A 10,499-nucleotide genomic window follows, 5' to 3' on the forward strand; every position below is an offset into this window, starting at 1 on the left:
AGATACGTCCCATCAATACCTAATTTATTGAGAGTTTTTAGCATGAAGAGTTGTTGAATTTTGTCAAAAGCCTTTCTGCATCTATTGAGATAATCATGTGGTTTTTGTATTTGGTTCTGTTCATATGATGGATTACAGTTATTGATTTGCACGTGTTGAACCAGACTTGCATCCCAGGGATGAAGCCCACTTGATCATGGTGGGTATGCTTTTTGATGTGCTGCTCGATTTGGTTTGCCAGTATTTTATTGAGGATTTTTGCATCAATGTTCATCAAAGATATTGGTCTAAAATTCTCTTTTTTTGTTGTGTTTCTGCCAGGCTTTGGTATCAGGGTGATGCTGGCCTTATAAAATGAATTAGGGAGGATTCCCTCTTTTTCTATTGATTGGAATAGTTTCAGAAGGAATGGTACCACCTCCTCTTTGTACCTCTGGTAGAATTCGACTGTGAATCCTTCTGGTCCTGGACTTTTTTTGGTTGGTAAGCTATTAATTATTGCCTCAATTTCAGAGCCTGTTATTGGTCTATTCAGAGATTCAACTTCTTCTTGGTTTAGTCTTGGGAGGATGTATGTGTCCAGGAATTTATCCATTTCTTCTAGATTTTCTAGTTTATTTGCGTAGAGATGTTTGTAGTATTCTCTGATGATAGTTTGTATTTCTGTGGGATTGGTGGTGATATCCTCTTTATCATTTTTTATTGCATCTATTTGATTCTTCTCTCTTTTCTTCTTTGTTGGTCTTGCTAGCGGTCTATCAATTTTGTTGATCCTTTCAAAAAACCAGCTCCTGGATTCATTACTTTTTTGAAGGGTTTTTTATGTCTCTATCTCCTTCAGTTCTGCTCTGATCTTAGTTATTTCTTGCCTTCTGCTAGCTTTTGAATGTGTTTGCTCTTGCTTTTCTAGTTCTTTTAATTGTGATGTTAGGATGTCAATTTTAGATCTTTCCTACTTTCTCTTGTGGGCATTTAGTGCTATAAATTTCCCTCTACACACTGCTTTGAATGTGTCCCAGAGATTGTGGTATGTTGTGTCTTTGTTCTCGTTGGTTTCAAAGAACATCTTTATTTCTGCCTTCATTTCATTATTTACCCAGTAGTCATTCAGGAGCAGGTTGTTCAGTTTCCATGTAGCTGAGTGGTTTTGAGTGAGTTTCTTAATCCTGAGTTTTAGTTTGATTGCACTGTGGTCTGAGAGACAGTTTGTTTTAATTTCTGTTCTTTTACATTTGCTGAGGAGAGCTTTACTTCCAACTGTGTGGTCAGTTTTGGAGTAGGTGTGGTGTGGTGCTGAAAAGAATGTATATTCTGTTGATTTGGGGTGGAGAGTTCTGTAGATGTCTATTAGGTCCACTTGGTGGAGAGCTGGGTTCAATTCCTGGATATCCTTGTTAACTTTCTGTCTCATTGATCTGTCCAATGTTGAAAGTGGGGTGTTAAAGTCTCCCATTATTATTGTGTGGGGGTCTAAGTCTCTTTGTAGGTCACTCAGGACTTGGTTTATGAATCTGGGTGCTCCTGTGTTGAGTGCATATATATTTAGGATAGTTAGCTCTTCTTGTTGAATTGATCCCTTTACCATTATGTAATGGCCTTCTTTGTCTCTTTTTATCTTTGTTGGTTTAAAGTCTGTTTTATCTGAGACTAGGATTGCAACCCCTGCTTTTTTTAATTCTCCATTTGCTTGGTAGATCTTCCTCCATCCCTTTATTTTGAGCCTATGTGTGTCTCTGCATGTGAGATGCGTTTCCTGAATACAGCACACTGATGGGTCTTGACTCTTCATCCAATTTGCCAGTCTGTGTATTTTAATTGGAGCATTTAGCCCATTTACATTGAAAGTTAATATTGTTATGTGTGAATTTGATCCTGTCATTATGATGTTAGCTGGTTATTTTGCTCGATAGTTGATGCAGTTTCTTCCTAGCCTTGATGGTCTTTACAATTTGACATGTTTTTGCAGTGGTTGGTACTGGTTGTTCCTTTCCATGTTTAGTGCTTCCTTCAGGAGCTCTTGTAAGTCAGGCCTGGTGGTGACACAATCTCTCAGCATTTGCTTGTCTGTAAAGTACTTTATTTCTCCTTCACTTATGAAGCTTAGTTTGGCTGGATATGAGATTCTGGGTTGAAAATTCTTTTCTGTAAGAATGTTGAATATTGGTCCCCACTCTCTTCTGGCTTGTAGAGTTTCTGCTGAGAGATCAGCGTTAGTCTGATGGGCTTCCTTTTGTGGGTAAGCCGACCTTTGTCTCTGGCTGCCCTTAACATTTTTTCCTTCATTTCAACTTTGGTGAATCTGACAATTATGTGTCTTGGAGTTGCTCTTCTTGAGGAGTATCTTTGTGGCGTTCTCTGTATTTCCTGAATCTGAATGTTGGCCTGCCTTGCTAGATTGGGGAAGTTCTCCTGGATAATATCCTGCAGAGTGTTTTCCATCTTGGTTCCACTCTCCCCGTCACTTTCAGGTACACGAATCAGATGTAGATTTGGTCTTTTCACATAGTCCCATATTTCTTGGAGGCTTTGTTCATTTCTTTTTATTCTTTTTTCTCTAAACTTCTCTTCTCGCTTCATTTCATTCATTTCATCTTCCATCACTGATACCCTTTCTTTCAGTTGATCGCATCGGCTACTGAGGCTTCTGCATTTGTCGTGTAGCTCTTGTGCCTTGGTTTTCAGCTCCATCAGGTCCTTTAAGGACTTCTCTGCTTCGGTTATTCTAGTTATCCATTCGCCTGTTTTTTTTCAAAGCTTTTAACTTCTTTGCCATTGGTTCAAATTTCCTCCTGTAGCTCAGAGTAGTTTGATTGTCTGAAGCCTTCTTCTCTCAACTCATGAAAGTCATTCTCCATCCAGCTTTGTTCTGTTGCTGGTGAGGAGCTGCGTTCCTTTGGAGGAGGAGAGGCGCTCTGATTTTTAGGGATTCCAGTTTTTCTGCTCTGTTTTTTTCCCATCTTTGTGGTTTTATCTACCTTTGGTCTTTGATGATGGTGGCGTACAGATGGGTTTTTGGTGTGGATGTCCTTTCTGTTTGTTAGTTTTCCTTCTAACATGCAGGACCCTCAGCTGCAGGTCTGTTGGAGTTTGCTAGAGGTCCACTCCAGACCCTGTTTGCCTGGGTATCAGCAGCGGTTGCTGCAGAACAGCAGATATTGGTGAAATGCAGATGCTGCTGCCTGATCGTTCCTCTGGAAGTTTTGTCTCAGAGGAGTACCCGGCCGTGTGAGGTGTCAGTCTGCCCCTACTAGGGGGGTGACTCCCAGTTAGGCTACTCAGGGGTCAGGGACCCACTTGAGGAGGCAGTCTGCCCATTCTGAGATCTCAAGCTGAGTGCTGGGAGAACCACTACTCTCTTCAAAGCTCTGTTGGAAATGCAGAAATCACCCGTCTTCTGCGTTGCTCACGCTGGGAGCTGTAGACCAGAGCTGTTCCTATTCGGCCATCTTGGCTCCTCCGACAATGCCTTTTTCTTAGTGCCACCGAACTAGCTCTTGAGTATGAACATTTGAAGAAAAGAAGGGGCTCAAAGATGAAATAGAGATAAATCTTCTTTTGGATAGTTCTTTTTAGAGTATATTTGAATGTGCCATAATGGCAAGGATAGAAGAAAATTCAGGGCCAGAACTGCTGCTTTAAAAAGAAATATTATCTTCTAGGAAATGCCGTGATGGTCCTCAGTTTGCAAGAACCAGAGTTCAGTTTTAAGGGTGCAGGTAGATTGTGAAGTTTGGGAAATATAAATCTTAGATCTTACCATAGCTGAACACTGTTGTTTATAGAAACCTGGTTCCCACCCCAGCTTTACCTTTGCCTATCGTGTGGCTAAAGCTATTGCAGATGATCAGAAATTTGAAACAGAGACTGCCATACCCAGGGAGGTCTTGTGTTTTCCTTGTCAAAATACTCTATATTGGAGTATACATGTGGTTATCTTGTTCAAATAAAGAAATCAAATCAAAATCAACCTTCCGCCAAGAGCAATCATTATTCTTCCTGTCAGGTGGGTGGGAAAGGAGGGAATGACAGTGTCAAGAGAAGCACCATGGATGGAATGGGCAGGAGTCCGCAGAAATGGGATTACAGGCTACCTTTACCCAATTCAAATTACTTTGGCAAAAGGAGGAATACATTAGAAGGCACATATGTGCAGAAGAGGAGTAGGACTGAAGCCATGGCTCAGAAACCAGATGTGTCATGCCACACCACATCTCACAACTTCAGGACCAATGAGGGATGCGTTTCTCTCCCATGGCCCAGTTTGAAAAATCCAAGGGGAAAGTCCTTATAGGCCTTGTGGAAGTAATATGTCCACCCTTGGACCAATCATTGTGTGCTATAATTGATAACTATTACTAGTACCACATGGTTGAAGTTGGGAGAGGAGCAACTTCCTAACAGAAAGGGAGAGTCATAAACAAGAAAAGGATATTTGGACATCTGTACTGTGTCCTTTACAGATCATATAGTGTAGCCATGTGTCTGGTTAGTTGATGCAATAACATATTACTATCTTTGGGTTATCAGTTCCTTGCATTTATAAAGCAGTTCATGATTTCCAGAGACTTTTCTTAACTTTATCTCATTTAAACCTGTATCACTCTGTGAATTAGGTCAGGCATCCAGCTATTTGGGCTCAGGGGAGGTGTAGTGATTTGTCTAAGACCATCTGTTGAAATACTTAGTTTGGATCATTCTTGCTACCTTCGATCTATTCACTCAGAGAAAATAAGCATCAATCCATCAATGCCTTCCTAGGAATCTGTTCTGAGTTAATATTCACATATGTGCAGCATTGTTCATTGTAGCAAAAAATTAGTCACCTTCAGGGTTCATCAATAGAAAAGTGGCTACATAATTTATAGTACATCCATTTGATGAAACACTATGCATATGAAATAATATGGAAAGACCGCCAATATATTTTTAAATGAAAAAGAAAGTTGCAAAACAATGAATAAAACTTAATCTCATTTATGTAAAAGAAAAAACAAACCCTACGTATGTGAAGAAATATATTAAAAAGGACTGGAAGAATAGACTTTATAAGTAGCGGCCAATGTTGGGGAGGGAAGTAAAAAACAGATGGAAACTTGGAGGTCCTTTATATTTTACTCTGTGTAGTTATGTAGTGCCTGAATTTTTAAAAGGATGTATCCACATACTACTTACATAATAAAAAGCAAACAGAAAAAAATCCAAAGCATCCCCCAGGGAACCCATTGGGCTGGGATGAAATTTCTCTAGGTCTCTGACTGTGTCATTTAAAACCCTGTGCATCCGTTATGGGTTGGGTCTGATCCCATTCAGTTTTGAGCAAAGTTCTTATAAAACATCCATGGATACATCCCTTCTAAGTATCTACTACATGCATAAATATATGTGGCAAATGACGTACCAAAAAAGTATAAGTAAAGGTTTCTGTTCTCAAAGAGTATATAATTGGAAAGCAAATATATAAGTTAAATATTAATAAACTCTGTGGAGTTCTTAGTACTGGAACTTTACCAGCCTTCGTTTTGCACTGTGTAAAATGTGGACTAGATGGTCTCTAAGGGGCCTTAGTTTGGGTATTTTGGAATTGTGTGATTATGTTGTAGGCTGTTCAAGTTTTTTTTTAGAGGTATGAGGAAACATGGCTAGCATTAGACTCCAAGCCACAGGGAAAAAGAGATGTTAGAAGTCAGCCAGGATAGAATTCAACATCACTTTGGGTCACTTGGAAAATATTTCTGTAAATATAGAAGACACATATATTTCTCTTTAAATATAAGACTAAGGAAGTTGGCTGGATAATTACATTGCTTATAATCCTCTGCCTAAGAGCTGCAAGTACCAGTGGAGAAACAAAAGGAACAGGAAGCTAATCGGTGAACTCTGGAAAGCTTGCACACAACCAAGGCAAATGGTTTCTGTCCTCACAATGGGACTCTCGATCCTTGGCTAAACAGTCAAACAAACACTCAAGAGAAACTCAAAACCAGTTGCAAGGTAAAAGGTGGAAAAGGATTTTTGCCCACTCAACTGGGCTTAAAGCCTTTGGAGAAGTGCTTCAGGGCTTACAGATGAGACAAAGGCAACAGAGGGAGCTGTGTTGGAGAGAATTAAAAGCAAAGGCATAGAGTAAACAGGTTTCAACAAGACAGTCTTTATTGTTGAAAAGCCACTCTGAACAAAATCCTGCTTTTTACTTCCAAATTACTGCAGCAGAAAGCTCCAGAAAACGAACAAGACTAGCAAATGTTAACGTTGAATACCCTCCACACACATCACCTTCCCATTCCCTTCTTTCAGTCTGCAAGAAATATGTTAAAACACCAAAATAATGTGCTCCTTCCCCATTATAAAGTAGCACAAACAAGAGGAGCTATCTTTGGAAGACAGACAGGATAGCAAAGGAGATAAAATTTAAAATCAGGCAAGCCTGATGTGTTGCCTTGAGCACGTAACTTAACCTCTCTAAGCCTCAGTTTTCTCATCTGTAAAATGGAGATAATAATGGTACCTACCTTATGGGGTTGTCATAACAATTAAATAGGATAATTGACTTCAAGTGTTTAGTACAAGACCCGAGACATCGTAAATAAACACTCAGTAAACAGTAGATATTATTGTCATCATTATTAGTTTTATTTTAAAATCTGCTTTGGTGCAAAAATATAACTTTTCTTTAGCTATTATAGAGAGTAATTTTTGATTCCTTTACTCTGTGATTCAGGGAATCTCTGCATATAGCTACAAAGTCACCCAGGGAAGGATAAGCTCATGGAGGGCTCTTTCCTGCCCATTCGCCTCATTTAAGTGCACCCATCCTTCAGGCCCTTGGTTAAGCTTCCAAGGACACTATGGGTCAAGGTATGTTACCCCTTTTGCATCCCCAGTTGCTTACCACAATTGTAATTAGGTGGTTATTTATGTAATTATTGTCTATTTTATCAACTCCTTAATTTTCAAAAAGTTAAAAATGATTTTCATCCAAATGTGTAGTGACCGCATGCCAAAGATTGATCTAACCCAGGAAACTAGAAGCATAATTAGGCTGGTTCAAAGAGCATTTGTAAGTTGTGGAAGGTATGTTGAAGCAAGTTTGCTATATTATAGACCCAAATCCTACTCCTGTTTCCTGAAATGTTCTATAGGCAAAAAAATTATAACCTTTGGGGTTGTCTTTTGTATTTCACTAGACAAAAGTCTACAAAGTAACGTATAACTCCACAGAGGCTCCACTTTAATCAGTGGTAAATAGTGAATCAAATAAAGGTACATTCTGCTAGATAATGAAATAAGCACTGGAGTAGGGGCAGGGACTCTTAAGTGAAGTTTTGGTATGACTTTGAAAAGACATGCAGTCCTCTTTTGGCCTTATTTCCAAGACTTGAATAATTTTTCTTAATAAATGTCTATCTCCTCTGGTAGAATGTAAGCTCCGCGATGTTGGGGTCTATGTGGTCTTGTAGTCCCAAGCCCTGCACAGTGCCTGGCATGATTGTCTAAACCAGGGGTGTCCAATCTTCTGGCTTCCCTGTGCCACATTGGTAGAAGGAGAATTATCTTGGGCCACACACAAGATACACGAACACTAATGATAGCTGATGAGCTAAAAAAAAATCGCAGACAAATCTCATAATGTTTTAAGAAAGTTTATGAATTTGTGCTGGGCCACATTCAGAGCCGTCCTGGGCTGCAGGTTGAATAAGCTTGGAGCTTGGTAAACCAAGCCTTCTGGGTCTGGGGTAAGGTCTGTGATGTTTTTGTTGCAATATCTTGCTGTGTCCTCTAGGGTGCTCCTTGTTCTCTCTTGGAGCCAGTCCCTGCTGCAGAATTTGTTCTGTAAACTTATACTTTGTATCCTAGATTTTATTTTCAATTTTTGTATTTAAGTTCACAAGTGAATTGAGCTATCATTTAATTTCTTTGTTGGTGTCTTTAGGTTTTGTGGTCAAAACCACATTTACCTCATAAAAATCAATTGAATTACATGCTGTTCTATTTTGGAATAGTTTGGGTAATAACAAAAGGAGTAAATTGTTTTTAGAAAATTTAAGAAAATACTTCAGCGACTTCATTAGTACCATTTTGAAGGGGGGCATAAACTTCTTATAACTGTTTCTACTTCTGTGACTAGTTTATTTGTGCATTTGTGTTCTCTGTTTTGCTGTGACCCATTTTAGTATTTAATATTTTAGCAGCTATCCATAGAGTATTGATAATGATTATTCATACATAGTTTAGAATATTATCATCCCGACTTTAAAATGGTTGTTTCTATCCATTGCTGATATCTTACTTCTCTCCCTGCATTTTATTATTTTTGATAAATTTGCCAATTCTCCCTTTTCTGTTAATTTATCTCCCTGCATTTTACTATTTTTGATAAATTTGCCAATTCTCCTTTTTTTGTTAATTGGAACATGTCCTCAACTTTATTAATTTTTAAAAAGCCAACTATTAATTTGATTTACCAACTCAACTTTTTTTTTTTTTTTTTTTTTTTGAGACAGAGTCTCTTGCTGTGTTGCCCAGGCTGGAGTGCAGTGAAGTGATCTCTGCTCACTGCAACCTCCAGCTCCCAGGTTCGAGCAATTCTCCTGCCTCAGCCTCCTGAGTAGCTGGGACTGCAAACACACACCAGCACGCCTGGCTAATTTTTGTATTTTTGGTAGAGACGGGGTTTCACCATGTTGGGCAGGCTGGTCTTGAGCTCCTGGCTTCAAGTGATCTGCCCACCTCGGCCTCCCAAAGTGCTGGGATTATAGGCATGAGTCATTGTGCCCGGCCTCAACTCAACTTTATAAGCATTTTGTTCATTTATGTTGTTAGTTTTATTATTTTCATTTTACTATTTTCTTTTGGCTTTTCACTTTAGCCTCTTAGCAGATAAAGGCTTTGCTTTTATGGTGTTTTTTTCTTTCTTCCCTAATTTAGAAAAATGAGTGTTTTTCTAAGCACTGCTGTGGCAATACTCCATCAATTTTAATACATAAATATCATTTCAAAATATTCTGTAGTATAGGGACTTTTTTTCTTTTTTCTTTTCTTTTTTGATTCATTCAAATATTTATTGAGCAGCCAAGGAGACCCAAAGGTGATTAAAACATGGTCAGAGAGGTGAGGCAAATGTGCAAGTAACAGAAAGCAAGGGGCTAGGTCCACAGAATCACAGCCGTCAAAAGAAAGTGCTTTAGGACATGAAGAGTGAGTTCGTTTCCAGCCTGGAAGGAGCATGGCTGGCAAATCAGAAAAGGGGATTCAGATTAAAACAGAAGACTTCAGTCTGGATGGCTGATGATACTCAGCATGGACTATATTTCTCTTTCCTCTGTCCCCATCTGTGGACTTAATTTTGCAGTATTGCCCAGGACTGTTCAATGTGCTTTTTCTGTACTTGCTTGCATTTTAGCTTTAATGTCTTCTATAGAACTAGGTCCTTTTTGGATTTTTAGGAGTTTTTTCCTGTTTTTTTTTTAAGTATTCATGACCTTTTGATCTTGGTCTTGATAGTTTTGAGTTTTTCCATTTTGGTTTGATTTTGGTGCATTTTTGGCTGGAGTATCTTATATAGATTTCTTCACTGGAGCTTTTTCTTCAATTTCTTCATCATCAAAATTATCATCATCATCATCAGCAGCAGCAGCAGCAAGTTTTACTTTTTTTTCTGTGGAAACTTGCTGCTACCTCCAGGGGAAGATTGCCTTCCAGATATATTAAATACCTAAGAGTTTCACATCCCCCTGCTCTTCATCTTCTGACTCTGCCTCTCCCTCCACAGCTGCTAAGTGCTGCCCACTAATATGCATTGGCCTTGATCCACACTTCAACTGTAATCCCACGGCTGATGTTATTTCAAAGCCCCCAAGGGAAACCGTTGACTGTACTGATATTTTCAAAGTTGCCAGTGTTACTTCAATAGGACTGCCTTCATAATTCATTGCCTCTGCTTCAACAATGTGCAATTCATCTTTTACACAGCTCCTAACCTGACCGTGCTTAAAGATAACTGGTGCTCATTTTCATCGTTATCCACCCTAAACCGATCATCTTCATCGGCCTTTAGTTCACAACCAAAAGATAGTTCTGGAGCCACAGGGGGCTTGTGTCCATGTCCATTGAATCTTCCATGGGGTGGTGACATACACTTCGGTGAGAGAGAAGGCTGACGGAGATAAACAACTACCGTTCCAGAGAACAGCTGTGCAGGACAGAATCACACCAGGCACAGAATTATTTTCTTGATGTAGGAAGTATTTAGGCACTTAAAATTTTTTTATGTGATGTAGAGATTTTATATTCTGCATGCATTGAAAAACTCTAGTTCACCGAGATATGATTTATATACAATAAAATTTACCTTTTCTAACCAAAGAGTTTAATGAGGTTTTACAAGTGTGTAAAATTGTGTGGCAACCGGCCAGGCGTGGTGGCTCACATCTGTAATCCCAGCACTTTGGGAGGCCGAGGCGGGTGGATCACGAGGTTGGGAGATCAAGACCATCCTGGCC

General features: G+C 39.2%; 1 pseudogene; it reads right to left on the reverse strand.

Moving 5' to 3' along the window:
- Nucleotides 1-9,365: 9,365 nt before the first annotated feature.
- Nucleotides 9,366-10,119, reverse strand: LOC129532685 (nucleophosmin-like; annotated as a pseudogene).
- Between the last annotated feature and the right edge of the window lie 380 nt (nt 10,120-10,499).

The sequence above is a fragment of the Gorilla gorilla genome, chromosome 2, assembly GCF_029281585.2.
Source record: "Gorilla gorilla gorilla isolate KB3781 chromosome 2, NHGRI_mGorGor1-v2.1_pri, whole genome shotgun sequence".
Lineage (NCBI taxonomy): Eukaryota > Metazoa > Chordata > Mammalia > Primates > Hominidae > Gorilla > Gorilla gorilla.